The sequence below is a fragment of the Capra hircus genome, chromosome 5 (genome assembly GCF_001704415.2).
Source record: "Capra hircus breed San Clemente chromosome 5, ASM170441v1, whole genome shotgun sequence".
In the NCBI taxonomy this organism is placed as follows: domain Eukaryota; kingdom Metazoa; phylum Chordata; class Mammalia; order Artiodactyla; family Bovidae; genus Capra; species Capra hircus.
In genome coordinates, this window is record NC_030812.1 from 110,776,867 (window position 1) to 110,795,256 (window position 18,390).

Here is an 18,390-nt window from a genome sequence, read left to right on the forward strand (position 1 = left end):
GAGTGGAACAATGTCTGACTTCAGGCTCAGTTGAGTGGAGAATGCCAATTACCACACAGGGAGATGGAGAAGCACAATGACAAAGGGCAACCGGGCAAACACAAAGAGGGACACCTACCACTGGAGACGAGCGACGGCAGGCTTCTCAAAGGGAGTGATGTCCGAACAGGATACTGAAGGACAAGTAAGGGTCAGCAAGAAAGCAGCAGAGGGCAGAGGGGGTGGAAATGGAGGCCATGATGTAGAAAAGTCAGAGGAGTTTTGAAAAGGTTTGGTATTCGGTACAACTACCAAACAGTCAAAACATATTTTATAAAAATATACCACTTATACTGTCTGCCTAAGAAAAAGACATCAGGGAACAAACCTAATAAAATATCTGCATGACCTTTGTGGAAAAAATTTATAAAATCAGTGCCTAAATATTAAAGAAGGCCTATTTAACCAGAGACATAAAACTAACTAAATGGACAGAAGACCCAATATTTACAATGTATATTTCCCCCCCTTAAAATCAAAATCCCAACAAGTGCACCCAAAGACATGTACAAGAACTCCACAGCAGCGTGATTCGTAATAGCCTCAAACTAAAACAAACCAAATATCCATCAAAAGTAAAAACGGACAAATTACAATCATGAAGCGGTTTATGCAGCAATGAAAATAAAGCCACACACAGCTCAACACAAAAATTTCAAAAGCATAAAAGAAGCCACCAAAGGAACGCCGAGCCCGTTCACATCAAGTCTGCATGCGCGCTGTCGCTCAGCTGTGTCCAGCTCTTTGTGACCCTGTGGACTGCAGCCGCCAGGCTTCTCTGTTCATGGGGTTCTCCAGCAAGAACACTGGAGCGGATATCCATTCCCTTCTCCAGGGGATTGTCCTGACCCAGGGATTGAACCCAGGTCTCCTACACTCCAGGTGGATTCTTTAGCGTCTGAGCCACCAGGGAAGCCCCAAGTTTAGAAACAAACAATGTAACCCATTAGCTAACCTATTATATTATAAGTCAGGACGGTAGTTTTCCCTGGGCAGGAAGAGAAAATACTGATTGGGAAGAAGCACAAGGGGTGGTTCTGGGGTGCTGGAAATGTTTTATTTCTTCCTTAAGTAGTAATTATGCATGTATATTCACTTTATGATAACTCAACAACCACAATGCTTACAATTTGTGTTCTTCTGTATCAATGTTATACTTTGATAAAATGGAAATGTACTAATGTCTGCAATTTACTTTGAAATGCATCCAAAAAATAAGGTGGACTGATGCACTGAGGGACAGATCTATTATAAAGAAAATATTATAAAATGTTAACGGTAGAATCTGAGTGATGGATATAAAGGTGTGCATTGTAAAACTCTCTACTTCATCATATGTTTGAAATTCTTCATTTGGAAGAAAAAAATCTCAATGAGTTTTCTTGTAGCATTTCACAAGCTGATTCTAAAATTATGGAAAATTAAGAGGGCAAGATTAGCCAAAACAATTTGGCTCCCCAATTAATATAAGTATTACATAAATGTGTATATAGGTTTACAAAGTGAGAAATATTACTACATAAGGAGAAGCCAAGAAGTAGGGAAAAAAAAATAGAACATAATTATGGTAATCCAGGCAGGAAAGGCTGGGCTTATAGTGATCATCTAAACTTATCATTTCTCCATTTTATAAGAAATCGTACAATTATAAGAAACTTCCAAGAGACATAAAATAAAGTAAGGATCTATGACATTATAAACATGAAGACCTTCGTTCAAATCATGCAATTCAATAATTCCATATCTACTCACCATTCTTCCGCTCACTAAGTGGAGGCAAATTGGGATTCCTGCCAGGGTGGAGGCCGAGGGTCAGCTCGGGCTGCAAGGAGAGCTCCTGCAGCTCATTGGCAACAGCCTCGCTCTGGGGGCTGGGAGCCGCGGACAGGGACACCAGAACGGGTTCATCGTCGTTCTCGCCAGCCCCTCCTCCGTCCAGCCCATTCACAGCAATGACGGAAGGGGGCAGGCACACTACACTGGAGAAATCCACCTTGGCTTTCGTGATGGCAACCTGGAAACGGAAAAGGAAACGAAAAGTTCAGACGTGGAAAAGGGACAATTCCACTGAGTACAGAATGCTGAATACTAATATTATATTACTGGTGCGCTACCACTATTCTTAAAAAGTTTTTTGTAAAGTAAGCTAGCATTATTACTAAATTAATATTTACTATGCTCACAGTAACCTCAGATATGCAGATGACACCACCCTTATGGCAGAAAGTGAAGAGGAGCTAAATAGCCTCTTGATGAAAGTGAAAGTGGAGAGTGAAAAAGTTGGCTTAAAGCTCAACATTCAGAAAACGAAGATCATGGCATCCGGTCCCATCACTTCATGGGAAATAGATGGGGAAACAGTGGAAACAGTGTCAGACTTTATTGTTTTGGGCTCCAGAATCATTGCAGATGGTGACTGTAGCCATGAAATTAAAAGACGCTTACTCCTTGGAAGAAAAGTTATGACCAACTTAGATAGCATATTCAAAAGCAGAGACATTACTTTGCCGTCTAAGGGCCGTCTAGTCAAGGCTATGGTTTTTCCTGTGGTCATGTATGGATGTGAGAGTTGGACTGTGAAGAAGGCTGAGCACCGAAGAATTGATGCTTTTGAACTGTGGTGTTGGAGAAGACTCTTGAGAGTCCCTTGGACTGCAAAGAGATCCAACCAGTCCATTCTGAAGGAGATCAACCCTGGGATTTCTTTGGAAGGAATGATGCTAAAGCTGAAACTCCAGTACTTTGGCCACCTCATGAGAAGAGTTGACTCATTGGAAAAGACTCTGATGCTGGGAGGGATTGGGGGCAGGAGAAGAAGGGGACGACCCAGGATGAGATGGCTGGATGGCATCACGGACTCGATGGACGTGAGTCTGGGTGAACTCCGGGAGATGGTGATGAACAGGGAGGCCTGGCGTGCTGCGATTCATGGGGTCGCAAAGAGTCGGACATGGCTGAGCGACTGAACTGAACTGATGCTCACAGAGTGCATGAGATTTCAAGTCTGGCAACTGTCCTCAACTATATCACTCAGGAAGACAATGTACAATTGAAATAAAACCAACGCACAAACGTCGATAAATGGCAAAAACCATCACAATATTCTAAAGTAATTATCCTCCAATTAAAATAAATTTTTAAATAAAATACTATAGAAATAAAAAAAACAACGCATATACACCTCTCATAGGATAAAAGGCAACATTACAAGGAGAAAGAGCTATGAGATCACGCTTACCTTCCAACTACTAAGGAAAAATATCTTGAGAAATAATACTTAATGAGTACAAGATATTAAAGTATGTTGTACCAACTTAATCTGGGGAAGAAAATTTCTTTAAGAATTCCTTAACCACTAGATTCCACACAGAAATATGGAGATGTCTGTTTGATAAGAGATAATTGCTCAAATTTTTGAAAATTTTTATATAACCTTTAAAGGTTACTTTCCATCTGAATACTGGCTATATTCCCCATTTTGTACACTACATCCTTGATCCTATCTGAGACCCAATAGTCTGTACCTCCCATTCCTCGTCCATCCATATTGCCTCTTCACCCCCACCAGTCCCCCACTGGAAACCACCAGCTTCTTCCCTGTGTCTGTGAGTCTGCTTCTTTTTTGTTATATTCACTAGTTGGCTGCATATTTTTAGATTCCACATGTAAGTGATATCATACAGTACTTGTCTTTCTATGACTTATTTTACTTAACAAAATGCCCTCCAAGTCCATCCATGTTGCTGCAAATGGGGGGGGTGGGGGTGGATCTGTTCTTTTTCATGGCTGAATAGTGTTCCACTGTGTGTACGTGTGTGTACACACACATATACATATATATGTACGTGTGTGTGTGTATGTATATCATGTCTTCTTTATCCATTCATCTGCTGATAGGCACTTAGGTCATTTCCATATCTTGCCAAGCGTAAATAATGCTGTTGAGGTACATGTGAACACTGAGGTGCAAATTATCTTTTCAAAGTAATGCTTTTGGTTTTTAGCTCAAATATTTTAACCTACCTGAATATTTAATCATAGTACCCAGGAATGGGATACTAAAAAGCAAAACACATGGCAACATAAGAAAAAGATCTTTAAAAATGAAAAAGAATACAAATAACATGAAAGTCTTTCCAAAAACATGAGAATTAACGGTTAAGGGAATTAAGACTACATTCACCCATCAAATCCTGTGGAATTATGAAGATTTTTTTCAAAGCATTTAAAATGCAGAAAATGTTTATTTAAAGTTTTAAAAAGTAAGATATAAAAATATTACACAGGGGGAAAAAGACCATAAAGAGTCACTCAGTCACATCCAACTCTTTGTGACTTCATGGGCTATAGCCCGCCAGGTTCTGTCCATGGGATTTCCCAGGCAAGAATATTGGAGTGAGTTGCCATTTCCTTCTCCAGGGGATCTTCCAAACCCAGGGATCAATCCAGGGTCTCCTGCATTGCAGGCAGATTATCTACCAACTGAAGCCATGAGGAAGTCTACCAAAACACAAAATGGGTTTTGTTTGTTGGACTATGAAAATTTTTACTTTTAGTTTCCAAATTTTCTCTAAAACATGTATTGTTTTTATAATGAAAAGGCTATAATTCTTAATCTAAAAAGAGGACCTAGGGGCTCCCTGAAGACTTTAGTGAGGACTTGCATCCAACGTGCTTCAGATGAAGAAATCACCAAAATATTGGAATGCCATGAAATGAAGAAAGACATTGAAAACTAAAAGGACCATCACATCCACCATTATGTAAAGCTTTCACTGTGCCCAAAACTAACTGCAGTTCTGGGTGATCCTCATAAAATACAAAGGAAAGGAAATGATCCAGGTAAGAGCAATTAAAGGGGGAAGGGTTTGACATTAAGAAGAACAGGGATATTAAGAAGGACTCTCTACTCCAAAAAGGATGAAAGACAGTGAGTGAGGGATGTTCAAAAGAAAAAATATATATTAGGAATGCAATAGTCTAAGAGATAGTATGGGCAAACACTGGAAAACAATTGTTACAGGGTTTGAAAAATTTTAGGAATTATATAATAACAAATGCCTACCAAGAAAATCCAGAATCTGACCTTCAAAGAATTTTGCCCATCTTATCTATGATTTACCATCATTTAAGCCATGTCTCTATGTGTACCGGGAGAAAACAATTGTTATACATGATCCTTAACAGGAGCCTTTTCAGACTAAAAAATTCAGTTTCATGATATTCAAAAATCCTTTCAGGGGAGAAGAGCTCTGTGTTGGGGGGTGTGGGCCGGCTCTCCGTGGACCACGTGGAGGAGCTGCAGCCTGGCTCCAGGAAGCCTGAGTGCCCAGCCTCTCCCTGAGCCCGTCTGCCCCTGCCCTCCGCCACCCCTGCATCTGCAGCCCTTCCCCAAACTCCGTGGGACAGACCCTGAGCTCTGCATCCCCAGACAGGCTCCGGGCAGTGGGGCGTGGGCTTAGGGTCTGCCAAAAGTCACTCAAGTTCATGACTGAGCCACATCTTTCCTTGTCCCCTGCAGGAGAGAGAAACCAATCAGGAGGCCCAGAGCCTGAGTCTAGGTGTTTCTCAGACACGCTCTGTGGCCTCAGGTCCCATCTTTGGGTTCCAGTCTATTTTGTCAAGTGAAGAGGCCAATTTCAATTTCTAGCAATGGGGCAGAGACCAGGTAGTCTGAATGTTTCTTAGTTATATAACACCTAGAAATGCTGGAAAAAATTGAACAAGTGTTTTAAATGCACAGCTGAACTAACAAGAAAGTAGAGAAACCCCTGGCTCCAGGAATGAGGCAGGAACTAGGAATCACAGCGGTGAGATGAAAGTAGTCAAGATGCTGTGCAGCACAGGTTGGGTCTGGGGAAGCTGCTGGTCTTGGCGGCCATACAGCTTAGGTTTTAATGTCCACAGGCGACAGGAAAGGAGGTTTTGAGTCTGACAGGACTGAAACTTCTCTGTAAAGTTGGATTCAATTTCACTAAAGTATAAATCAGTGAAATTTTAGATTTAAAAAAACCTGGGGGGGGGGCACGCGGTAATCCTTTGAGACTCAAACTCCTTAGGACAGAATCCTCAATCACCCTGAAACATATGAGCATGCTCACACAGACACACAAACGCACATAGATGATGGCACTGAGGAGTTTAAACACACACACAGTCTCTCTCTCTCTCTCCCCCAACACCCCCAAATGAGTCCTAAGGAAAGCAGAAACAAGATAGCACCAAAACTTCAACTTTAGGTTGGTGAAGAGACACTGGAATATTATTCGGCCACAAAAAAGAAGGAAATACTGGTATCTGCAAAAGTATGAAGAGACCTTGAGCACATCATGCTAAGTTAACTAAATCAGACAGAAAAAGACAAACATATGAAATCTAAAAAAACAAAACAAAAATTAAAACTCACACAAAAAAAGATGACACTTGTAGTTACCAGAAGTGGGGGTGGGAGGTGGAGGAATTGGATGAAGGTTGTCAAAAATACAAACTTCCAATCATAAGTAGAGCTAACACTGTTTATACGTCATTTGAAAGTTTTTAAAGGAGTATATCCTAAGAGCTCTCATCACAAAGAAGAAAAAAATTTTCATTTATATGAGATGATGAAAGTTAACAAAACTTATTGTGGTAAACATTTCACAGTATATGTAAGTCAAATCATTATGTACACCTTACACCTTAAACTTACACAGTGCTATATTATCCATTATATCTCAATAAAACTGGGAAAAGACATTTGCTAAGTCATTATAGACTATATGAGTTTATACCTCTCATTAGAAAAGGAGAAACTTAACTGAGATGGTAACAGCTGTGTGTATACACAGCAGATAGACCCTGCAAATAGTATTTGCACATTTAACATCCACTTGATAAACACTTGTCCATAAGACAAAAGCAAATGAAAGACACTTAAAAGATAACCTGGGGACCAAGACAGGCAGGTCTCCAGGAGAATCTGAATGATATAAGATTGGACAGCAATCAGCAAACCTCATTCAAGTACTCCAGGTAAGCTGCTGGGGTAGAATCATACTTTCATATAAAAAGTTCTTAACAAAACAGCAAAATCTCCTTATTTCAGACTTCACTGATATCAATGAGTCTCCAACCAAGTATGAGATTAAGAAAAATTTTATCCTACTTGAGGGAGGGGTAGGATAAAAGAATGCCAGTAATTTTATAGTGTTTACCAGATTAAGAGAAAAACTAAAATACTGCCTCATAATGTATAATTCTTAACACAATTACAAAAGAGACTAACACATAACACAGTCAATGTTCATATGTAAATGTTAACATTTCTCATTTCAAATGAGAATACATTTCAAATATATTTCTCATTTCAAATGAGCTATTTTTGCATTTTAAATGCCCTGGCAATAGTGTTTCTCAATGTGGAGTTTCAGCTTTGTAAGATGCAAAAATTCTAGAGATCTGTTGGACAATAATGTGAATATACTTAACACTACTGAGCTATCCACTTAAAAATGATTAAGATGGTAACTTCAGTATCATGTTTTTCACCACAATAATTTTGAAATAGCTTGGCAAAATCTCTGCTTAAGAAATAATTTACTAAACTAACCCATATTAGTCACTGAGTTTGAAAGAATAAATTGTCTATTCTTTAAAGTGCCCTTAAATTTATTTTTCCGTAATTCAGAACAGCCTTTCTCCTGTTACTTTGAATCAGAAAATTATTATTGCTAAGATTCAGAGATCTGACATTCACATGTGTTACTGCTCCCAAAAGACAATAAAGATCCACCCATCACATGATATCATGATTTTTTTAACGAAGCAAATGAGGTTAAATTGGATTAGTCTGTAATTCTGCTATGTACTTAACACACATAACCGGTACTTCTTTAAAAAAAAAAAGATTTCTCTTTAAAAGAAACCAGACTATGGCCCCTCAAAGAAAGTCAAACTAAGTCCAGGCATGAAGAAAAATGAAGTTAAATAGTGATGTTTTTTAGACTTGTGCATTTTTAGCAGATTACAGAAAGGAATATCAAATTCTGTAATGACCTGGACCATGACTGCCTGCCACTATCTTGAATGAAAGAAAACGCAGTTTGAAAACCTTTTCCTCAGTGTTCCATTCAGAATTTAATAGTTTAGCATCTGATTGTGAAAGTTGCTCAGTCATGTCCTGCTCTTTGTAACCCCATGAACTATAGTCCATGGAATTCATACTGGAGTGGGTAGCCTTTCCCTTCTCCAGGGGATCTTCCCAACCCAGGGATTGAACCCAGGTCTCCCACATTGCATGCAGATTCTTTACCAGCTGAACTGGTAAAGGGATTAAGTTCCATATTTATAATATTATTAAGGGCTTGAAGCAGTCACATGAAAATTTTACATACCTATATAGTTTACCACACATTTTTACCAGGCAGGTTACATGCTATAGTAGTATTTAATTGAAAGATTCCAAGTTAATTGATTTCAATTTAATTGAATGATTTCTTTTAAAATGCTAACATTAAATGGTATTACAATAAAATTCTTCCATAAAAAATCATTAGGGGCAGGCAGAATAGATGAAACAGAGTGGCCCAGCACTGAACTGCTGAAGCTTTATATCAGGCATATGGAGATTCATTATACCACTGTTCTCTCTATACTGGTTGGTGTATGTTTGCTAACATTCTTATAATTTTAAAAAAAAAAAATTTTTTTTTAAATAAGAGTCTTCCATAGAACAAAGTAAAGACTTGGTAAGACATAGAGCAAGGTTTCCTTAATCTTCACCTTAGAAAATAAGCCAAACAAAAGTCAATTGCAAGCACTGACAAGAGAAAAGAGAATATTTAGCATGAAATATATACACTGGGAAGATTTATTTCTCCAGCAAACATACCTACTTTCTATTCACTTTTAAATAGCCTACAGGAGAAAGTCCTAGTCAACTGGGAATACAGAGACAAGAAGCAAAAATGCTGAGGCACTGCCATCATAGATTAAGTCTACTCTACCAGTTCTTGAATTCTCCTAAAATTTTATTTACTGTACAATTTGCATGAAAAAGAAAAGCTGAAAGAGTAATATTTATCTCAGATTATATGTATAATGCTATTTAGAAAAAATTTTAAGTTATGTTTCAAAATACCTTCCAAAGTATCTCAAAGGAAAGGTAATTAAAATAACCAAGAGAAAAAAATCTGCATCATGTTTGAGGGGTGTGAATTTATACTTCTACTGAATCCAAAGTCAAACTTTCTTTTTCATCATAGGATCACCAACTTCAATTTCTTGGCTGCTGATTCACATTTGATCAGTAGCAGCCAGAACAAAAACAACATGGGGGCAGGGTCATCTCCCACAGCCCATCTGTTTCCCTCTCCTGCTGGCCTGGTTCCGCCTCATCTTTTCTCCTCCCCACCCCCTTTTTGGGCCGCCTGCCTTCTGCTGGTGCCGAGCAGCATATGTAACCAGAAGCAACAGCACAAAATGTGTCAGAGAAATGGAAGAGCTCAGGCAGACAGCTGATAAATCTGAAAAAGTATACACTATCATGATTTTGTATTATGACCTGTGATAAAAGTTTCACACAACCAAATGATATGGTTCTTCTTTCAAAAAAAAGTTTCTCTGTATAAAAAGTGGTTTTTAAAAATCAATTAATGAACCTTTTTTTAGCTGTACAGATTTTTACTTTTATTCCCCTTGATTTACTTTAACAGATACACCAAATCTTTAAAACTCTTACTGTGTAAGCCTTGCACTCCCAGAAGTTCAGCTATTCTGATGGACAGACCATAAAAAGAGGTCTCAAAACTATACTAAAAAGAAAAGGGACCTAGCTAAGACTAGCCTTCCAGATACCCCCACCGAAGTGGCAGGCAGGTACTCTCTTGTACCCACTAGGCAAGCCCAGTTACTCGCTGAATGACACCATGTAGACCAAGTTAACACCACGTGGAACAGAAGAATCCCCCAAGCTAAGCCCTGCCCAAATGCATTACCTACAACATTCGGAGATACAATAAATGACATCCGATTTCTTAACATCAGCATTGGAAACTGAGATAGAATATACATTCAAATTCCCAGAGAAAAATTATTTTCAAAATGGAATTGCTTATATAGCCTATCACTCGAGCAGGAAGGCATTTCAAGTAACAAAAACTTTACCACCCAAATAATTTTGTTTTTTTTCAGAAGACTTCCATGGATCTTCAGCTTTTGCTCACTTCAGGTTTTCAGCTCCTCCCAATCATTCTACAGGGAATCAGCCATCAAAGTCTTTCCTCTTATTCCAACAAAACATGTAAAAGCTAACAATATAGAACTGCCTCTTCAGTAACAGCAGTACAGGGCCCTTCAGAGCACTTGCTTCACTTCTCATTACTCCCCTCTAAGGTCCGTCTAGTCAAGGCTATGGTTTTTCCCGTGGTCATGTATGGATGTGAGAGTTGGACTGTGAAGAAGGCTGAACGCCGAAGAACTGATGCTTTTGAACTGTGGTGTTGGAGAAGACTCTTGAGAGTCCCTTGGACTGCAAGGAGATCCAACCAGTCCATTCTGAAGGAGATCAGTCCTGGGATTTCTTTGGAAGGAATGATGCTGAAGCTGAAACTCCAGTACTTTGGCCACCTCATGCGAAGAGTTGACTCATTGGAAAAGACTCTGATGCTGGGAGGGATTGGGGACAGGAGGAGAAGGGGACGACAGAGGATGAGATGGCTGGATGGCATCACGGACTCGATGGACGTAAGTCTGAGTGAACTCCGGGAGTTGGTGATAGACAGGCAGGCCTGGTGTGCTGCGATTTATGGGGTCTCAAAGAGTCGGACACGACCGAGCAACTAAACTGAACTGAACTGAAGCAGCTACTGCTGCTTTCTACTTGTGACTGCCTAGAATCACCTCTTCTGCAACCCACCTTCTTCTCCCTATTATCACTTTCCAACAGGCTATGTTTCCATAATATCCTGGGCTTGCTTCTCACTGCTTACTTTTACTACTATTAAAACAGACTGATCCTCCACTAGGCAGTTAAGTGCACTGAGGAAAGAGATTCTGTCCTATTGTCTTTTTGACTCAAGTAGCTGGATATTATACTTGACACGGAATAGGAACTCAATGAACATTCGCTCATCTACTGACTATATTAACCTCATGGAAACCACATGACATACACACAGTCAGCACTGATACCAAAAAAAAAAAAAAGGGAGAGAGAAAAAGGTTCTGTCACAGGTAGGTATTTATGGTCAAATAAAAATACACACAAGATCAGAACAGGTTCCTAAGACACTAAAGTTTGAGAACAGTCATAAAAAATGGACAGTATAACAGAACAGAATGGGGCTTCCCACATGGTAAAGAATCCATCTGCCAAGACAGGAGATGTAAGAGACCTGGGTTCAGTCCCTGGGTCGGGAAGATCCGCTGGAGGAGGGCATGGCGACCCACGCCAGTGTTCTTACCTGGAGAGTCCCATGGAGAGAGGAGCCTGGCGGGCCACAGTCCACGGGGTTGCCACGAGTCAGACGCAACTGAAGCGACTGAGCACACAGCACCCACAAAACAGAACCAGGCTCACACACATGCAGAACAGACTCGCGGCTGTCAACAGAGAGGGAGGCACGGGGGAGGGGAGTACTGGGCGTGCGGGATTATACAGAGAATGGAAAAACAACAAGGTCCTACTGTATACCACAGGGAACTGTATTCAGGTCCTGTGATAAACCAGAATGGAAAAAAATTTGGAAAAGTATATATATATTAACTGAGTCACTTTGCTGTACAGCAGAAATTAACACAACATTGCCAATCGACTATACGTCAATAAACACTTTTAAACAGGTACTACTGATAAGATTCACTTATTTTTTATTCATTCTCTCAATAAATATCTACTGAGTACCTACTCCATGCCAGGGATTCTGGGTGCTGAGGGATGCTATAGTGAATAAAACAAATTCCTGCCCTCAGGGAGCTTATGTTCTTCCAGGAAACAGAAGGGCCTAAACAAAAACATGGGTGTGAAAAGGTGTGGAAGACGTTCTAAAAGGGCAATCGCATACAAGCTACATGAGATGTGCCTGGAACAGAAAGCTGAGCTTCACTCTAGGAAACAGGACTAAATCAACTACAGTTCAATATAAAATAAAATAAAAATTTAAAGTAGGGAACAGCATGATCAAACCACGTTTTGGAGAATTAATCTGGCAGTGGAATAAATACTGGATTGGCAAAAAGGACTATGAGGTTGGGGGAAAAGTTACAAAGCTACCTTCATTAGGCGAAGTATAACTTACTGAAATCCTGAATTGCAGTAGTTAATGCAGAAAGCCAGGGACTGTCACACACTACATGGAGCCATACCTGGCACAGAGCAGAAAGTCAAATCTCTGCTGAGTTAATGAATAAGAGAGAATTCATAAGTGATACAACTGGTTTGTATTTGGTCATGGGGGGAGTGAAGAAAAGGAGGTATCAAAGATGATACCGTGGTTTTAACCCAGAATGAATGCAGAACGCTAATTCTGCTAATAGAAACAGCGAAGAGAGGAGGAGGACCTCTACCTGAGGGGATAGTGAATGGGATTTTGGGTACTGGATGCAGGAGCCGAAGTCAGATAACAGAAATATCATTTCAGTTCCCTGGTGGTTCAGACAGTAAAGAATCTGCCTGCAATGGGGGAGACCCAGGTTCAATTCCTGTCAGGAAGATCCCCTGGAGAAGGGCATGGCGATCCATGCCAGTATTATCTTTTTTTTTTTTTTCACTTTTTTTAAATTTATTTTTTAATTGAAGGATAATTGCTTTTCGGAATTCTGTTGTTTTCTGTCAAGCCTCAACATGAATCAGACACAGGTATACATCTATCCCCTCCCTTTCGAGCCTCCCTCCCATCTCCCTTCCCCTCCCACCCCTCTAGGTTGATACAGAGCCCCTGTCTGAGTTTCCTGAGCCATACAGCACATTCCCGTGGGCTATCTACTTTACATATGGCGATGTCGGTTTCCCCGCTACTCTTCCCACACACCTCACCTCTCCTCCCCTCCCCCCTTGTCCATCCTCTATGTCTGTTTCTCCACTGCTGCCATGCAAATAAATTCTTCAGGACCATTTTTTCTAGATTCCGTATATGTGTTAGAATACGATATTTATCTTTCTCTTTCTGACTTACTTCACTCTACATAATAGGTTCTAGATTCATCCACGTCATTTGAACTGACTCACATGTGTTCCTTTTTATGGCTAAGTAATATTCCACTGTGTCTATGCACCACAACTTCCTTATCCATTCATCTGTGGATGGACATCTAGGTTGCTTCCATGTTCTAGCTACTGTAAATAGTGCTGCAATGAATGTTGGATACATGTGTCTTTTTCAGTTTTGGTTTCCTCAGGGTATATTCCTAGGAGTGGGATTGCTGGGTCATATGGTGGTTTATTCCTAGTTTTTTAAGGAATCTCCATACTGTCTTCCATAGTGGCCGTATCAATTTACATTCCCACCAACAGTGCAAGAACATTCCCTTTTCCCCACACCCTCTCCAGCATTAATCATTTGTAGACTTTTAGACAATGGCCATTCTGACTGGTGTCAGGCGACAACCTCATCATAGTTTGATTTTAACTTCTCTAATAATGAGCAATGTTGAGCATCTCTTCATGTGTTTGTTAGCCATCTGTATGTCTTCTTTGGAGAAATGTCTGTTTAGGTCTTTTTCCCACTTTTTGACTGGGTTGTTTGTTTTTCTGGTATTGAGTTGTAGGAGCTGCTTGTATATTTTGGAAATTAATCCTTTGTCAGTTGTTTCATTTGCTATTCCTCCAGTATTCTTGCCAAGAGAATTCCATGGACAGAAGAGCCTGGTGAGCTACACAGTCCATGAGGTCACAAAGAGTTGGACACGACTGAGTGACTAACATTTTCACTCATATACACATGGAAAACATGGACATGTGTAGAAGGACAGAAACAAAAAGGAATATAAGAACAGGAAGAAAACAGAAAAAAAAAAAAAAAAGACAGTAAGAGGAAAAGGCAGAGATACAGATACAAGGGGATGATGAATTGTTATCACACCTGACTCTGCTGGTAACTCAGGAATGCCTAGTCTCACACTGCCTACTTTGAGTTTTAGACCATCCCTCTGATTCCTAAAATTATCATATACAGCTGAGTATCTAATTACATATCGGTACTTTCTACTCACACTATTTTAGAAGAAGCTCAATAAAGCTGTAACTTTATAACGCGGAGGGGCAACCAGCTGTCCCCAAACTTAAAGACACAAGTAAGCTCAGGGGCTTATAAAAAGGACATGAACTTACCAGCTGGAAGCAGGAGAAATAAATAAAAACATTTAGAATCAAGAAAAGTATCTGCAGGTTCAACTCTTTTTCTTTGTATTACCTCTCCACACCATTCTCAACAAGCCCCTGCCAGATATCCACAGCCGAGACCACAACCTAAAGGTGCTGGGTACACATGGGAACACCCTTCACTGAGTGACACTAACTGCCTTCAGTCTTAATGTCACTAAGAGGACCTTCTGGGATGGATCTGACTTCCATTAATTCTCCCAACAAATATATATTGAATATCAGGCATTGTTCTAGGCACTGGGAGTGCAAGAGAAAATATTCCTTCTTTCATGGAGCTCTACATTACAATATAAGAGACACAGACACAAAAATAAATACACAGGAAAATAATTTCAGGTAACCATAACTTTTATGGGGGGTGTGGGATGGCTGATTTAAATTAAATGTTCAAGAAAGGTCTCACTGAGGAGATAAGATCTGAGCTGAGACTTGAATAACAGCCAACACTTAATGAGCACTTATCTGTGGAGACACTTCATATGTGTGTATTCAACCCTCCTGACATTAAGAGATATTTACTTATATTATCCAATTTTTCACAGTTCAGGAAATGAAGGCACCAAGAGGTTAAACAGTAACTTGAAAGCAGGCAATCAGGTTTCAGAACCCACGCTTCCAACCACTACACAATCTGACGCTACCTGAATTTGACAAGCAGCAGTCTTCCATGCAGAGGAAACAGCATGTACAAGTTCAAAGGCCATGAGGCGGGAATGAGCTTGACATCTTCAAGGAATTAAAGACCAGCCTGGACAGTGAGCAGCGGAAGAGGGTAGAGAAGTACATTCTATGAAACACCGTATGCCCCATGAGGTTTTAAGCAATGGAGTGATATGATCTGATGTATGTTTTTCAAAGATCACTTTGACAGCTGCATAGAGAACAGATTGTAGGGGAAACTGTTCACCTTAGTCTGCTGCCTGATTTTCATGTTTGGTATGTTCTGCCTGGCCCCCTAGAGACAACTGCAGTAACACTGTTTCAGGGAAAAGTTACAATATGTGACCTGTATCTTAATACCTTTATCACTGAGTTTGGTGATATGACCTTGGGCAAGTCACTCGGAAAAAAAATTCTTACTCTCTGTCCTGTTCTCTTAAAGGATATTATGAAGTTATCCTTGAGAAGTACACAGAGTTTAACTACCAGGTGGCCGCTTTTTTTTTGCACGCAAATATTTAATAGTAATTTGACAGTCTGCTTTAACCCATCTCCAATTCCATTCCCCACCCTCCCCAAGAAAAGGCTGCCTGAGATTTAAAGCACTATTCTGGCAAGATGACTTCATTACATTCCTTGAACTATACTCACGCCCACAAACACTACAGATATGCTTTCCTTATGATTCCTAATCCCTCTTCTGCGGTACTCAAATGTGTTCTGATTTTTAACTGTGGAATTTTATTTGTCTTTTAGAAGTTTCTTCTCTAAGAGAAAGAATGATGGATGCTTGGAAGTCCACACGCTATGTATAAAATATCTGAATAAATTTAAATATGACCTGAACATATGTGTAACTTCACCTACGAAAATGTGTAATCCGTCATGAGACAGTTTTCAAGGTAGGAATTCTTCTGTCCCCTCCTCTCTGATGCTAAAACCTTACACTCCAATAAGGCAAGACACCCTGAAATGCTGCCAGGCCACAGTATAGAAAATCTGCCCTACCGATGCTGTTCGGGTATGAACAATATGAAGACGATTAGTTACTTTTGAGCACACTGACTCTGGAATGAGAAACTTGTTGAGGCAACCTCATCGAGGATGAAGCAGGGCAGTGGCGGGGCGGGAGGCGTGCACAGAGCTGAGCTTTGTCTCCACGCTACGATGGGCTGCAGTGGGCTGTTTGAGGAGAAGCACTGTTCCCAGTGCCAGAGGCTCACACCCTTAGGTTCCCCAGTGAGCTCTCTCCCCATATCTGAAGAGTAGGGTCCTTTCCTTATAAAATGAGCCATGAATATTTCCTAAATCAAACATTTCAAAACACTGAGAATGAAGTATCTGGCCATAAAAAGAAGAAAAAAATCCAGAAACTGTCACAATTTTACAGGACTACAGCAAACTCAAATCCAAAGACAGGAGCACACTCTCAGAGAAGAAGCACACTGAAGACTCGCGTGCCTGCGGGCCAGGAGCAGAGGCCAGACTACAGCTCCCAGGCACCCACTGTCGCTACAGTGGGGGGCCCTCAGGACAGCGGACGTCTACGGCGGCACTTGCCGCATTTGCGATGAAACCCCAGGCATGTCACTGGCACGTGTGCAGGCATGCATGCTTAGTCGCTAAGTCACATCCAACTCTTTACAACCCCATGGACTGCAGCCCGCCAGACTCCTCTGTCCACGGGATCTCCCAGGCAAGAACACTGGAATGGGTTGCCATCTCCTTCTCCAGGGACTCTTTCGACCCAGGGGTCGAACCCACATCTCCTGCATTGCAGGCGGATTCTTTATCACTGTGCCACCTGAGAAGCCTATGTCACCAGCATACTCATCCATTACTCTTCTGATTACACTTTAATTATAAAAGCCACCCTATTCATTAAATGAATCTCTTCTGACAAGATCAGTTACCGTCTTTGGTATGGTATGGTATACCATCCAAGAGCACTGGCTCTTCACACTACCTTCACAGTAAACAGTACAGAATTTGTGTTTAAAAATATATTCTCAGATGCTCATGGTCATCAGTGGCTTCAATCAAGGCAGAATATCCGGAAATAGAATAAATCGCAAATAAAAACAGCTAAGTCATGGTCCATTATTCTTCCCTTCTGACAGCCTCTTGCTTCAAATAGTATTACTCGCAGCCAACTAATATTTTGAAAAAGGTGCTGAGACGTTCTGTTGGAATAAAATGTATCAGACGTCAGGAAATATGTTAACTTCAGTACAATTATATTTAAAGCTCTGAAATATAGAGGGAAAAAAGACTACAGGCAAAGAAATCCATTTCCCAAACAAAAAACACAATGAAAGTGTTCTCCGAAGCACTGTGGGACTCTCCACTTTACAGCTACATCTAAGAGCAGATGCTGCAGAATTTATAAAATGCTCAGACACACAGCAGCAGCCAGCAGTTCACACAGTGCATTTGGAAGGTGTCTGTGCAGGCAGCACGATGTGGGTATCAGAAGGAAAGGTAAGGGCCCGGCAGCACGGAAAGCTTCTATCATCCTCCCAGCACCACACCAGCCCTGGGCTACCCATATCTGGACTTCTTTTACATAAGATGACAATAAACATATCATAGTTAAAGTCACTATTATTTTACTTTTGAAAAAAAGTGAAAGTGTGAATCGCTCAGTCGTGTCCAACTCTTTGCGACCCCATGGACTGTAACACACCAGCCTCCTCCGTCCATGTGATTCTCCAGGCAAGGATACTGGAGTGGGTAGCCATTCTCTTCTCCAGGGGATCTTCCCAACCGGGGATCAAACCCACATCTCCTGCACTGCAGGCAGATATTCACCATCTGAGCCAGGACGTCTCAAATGGTTGAACATAATGCTAATACATAATCTGGTGTCAGGATGAGAATGCTTCACGCAAAAGAACATAACATTTGCGGTGAGCCTTCAGATACTGAAGACTGAAAAGCTAGTGATGACTGTTACAGAGTGAGAAAACACCTCATTAAAGCACTACCTGATTATACTGGAATGCTTTAAGGGAAACAGGAAAGATTCAGAATGTCGTATGTGTCGGCTGCTTCTTGCAACTTTCAACAATTTATACAAGAAAAGTAAAAGACATCAAGGACCTACGGTATAGCACATGGAACTCTGCTGAATGTTATTAATATATATGGCAACCTGGAAGGGAGGAGGGTTTGGGCGAGAATGGATACATGAGCATGTATGGCTGAATCCATTCTGCTGTTCACCTGAAACTATCACAACATCTTAATTGGCTAGACCCCGATACAAAACAAAAAGTTTAAAAAAAAGAAAAGAAAAAATGAGAGGTAAAAAACTATAGAGCAAGTTAGTT

General features: G+C 40.6%; 1 long non-coding RNA gene across 1 annotated transcript in view; it reads right to left on the reverse strand.

Moving 5' to 3' along the window:
- LOC108636074 overlaps positions 2,023-18,390 on the reverse strand; it is a 76,900-nt gene continuing 60,532 nt past the window's right edge. The window contains exon 3 of the long non-coding RNA XR_001918127.1: positions 2,023-2,053. This is a non-coding gene — a long non-coding RNA (uncharacterized LOC108636074). The remainder of the gene's footprint in view (positions 2,054-18,390) is intronic.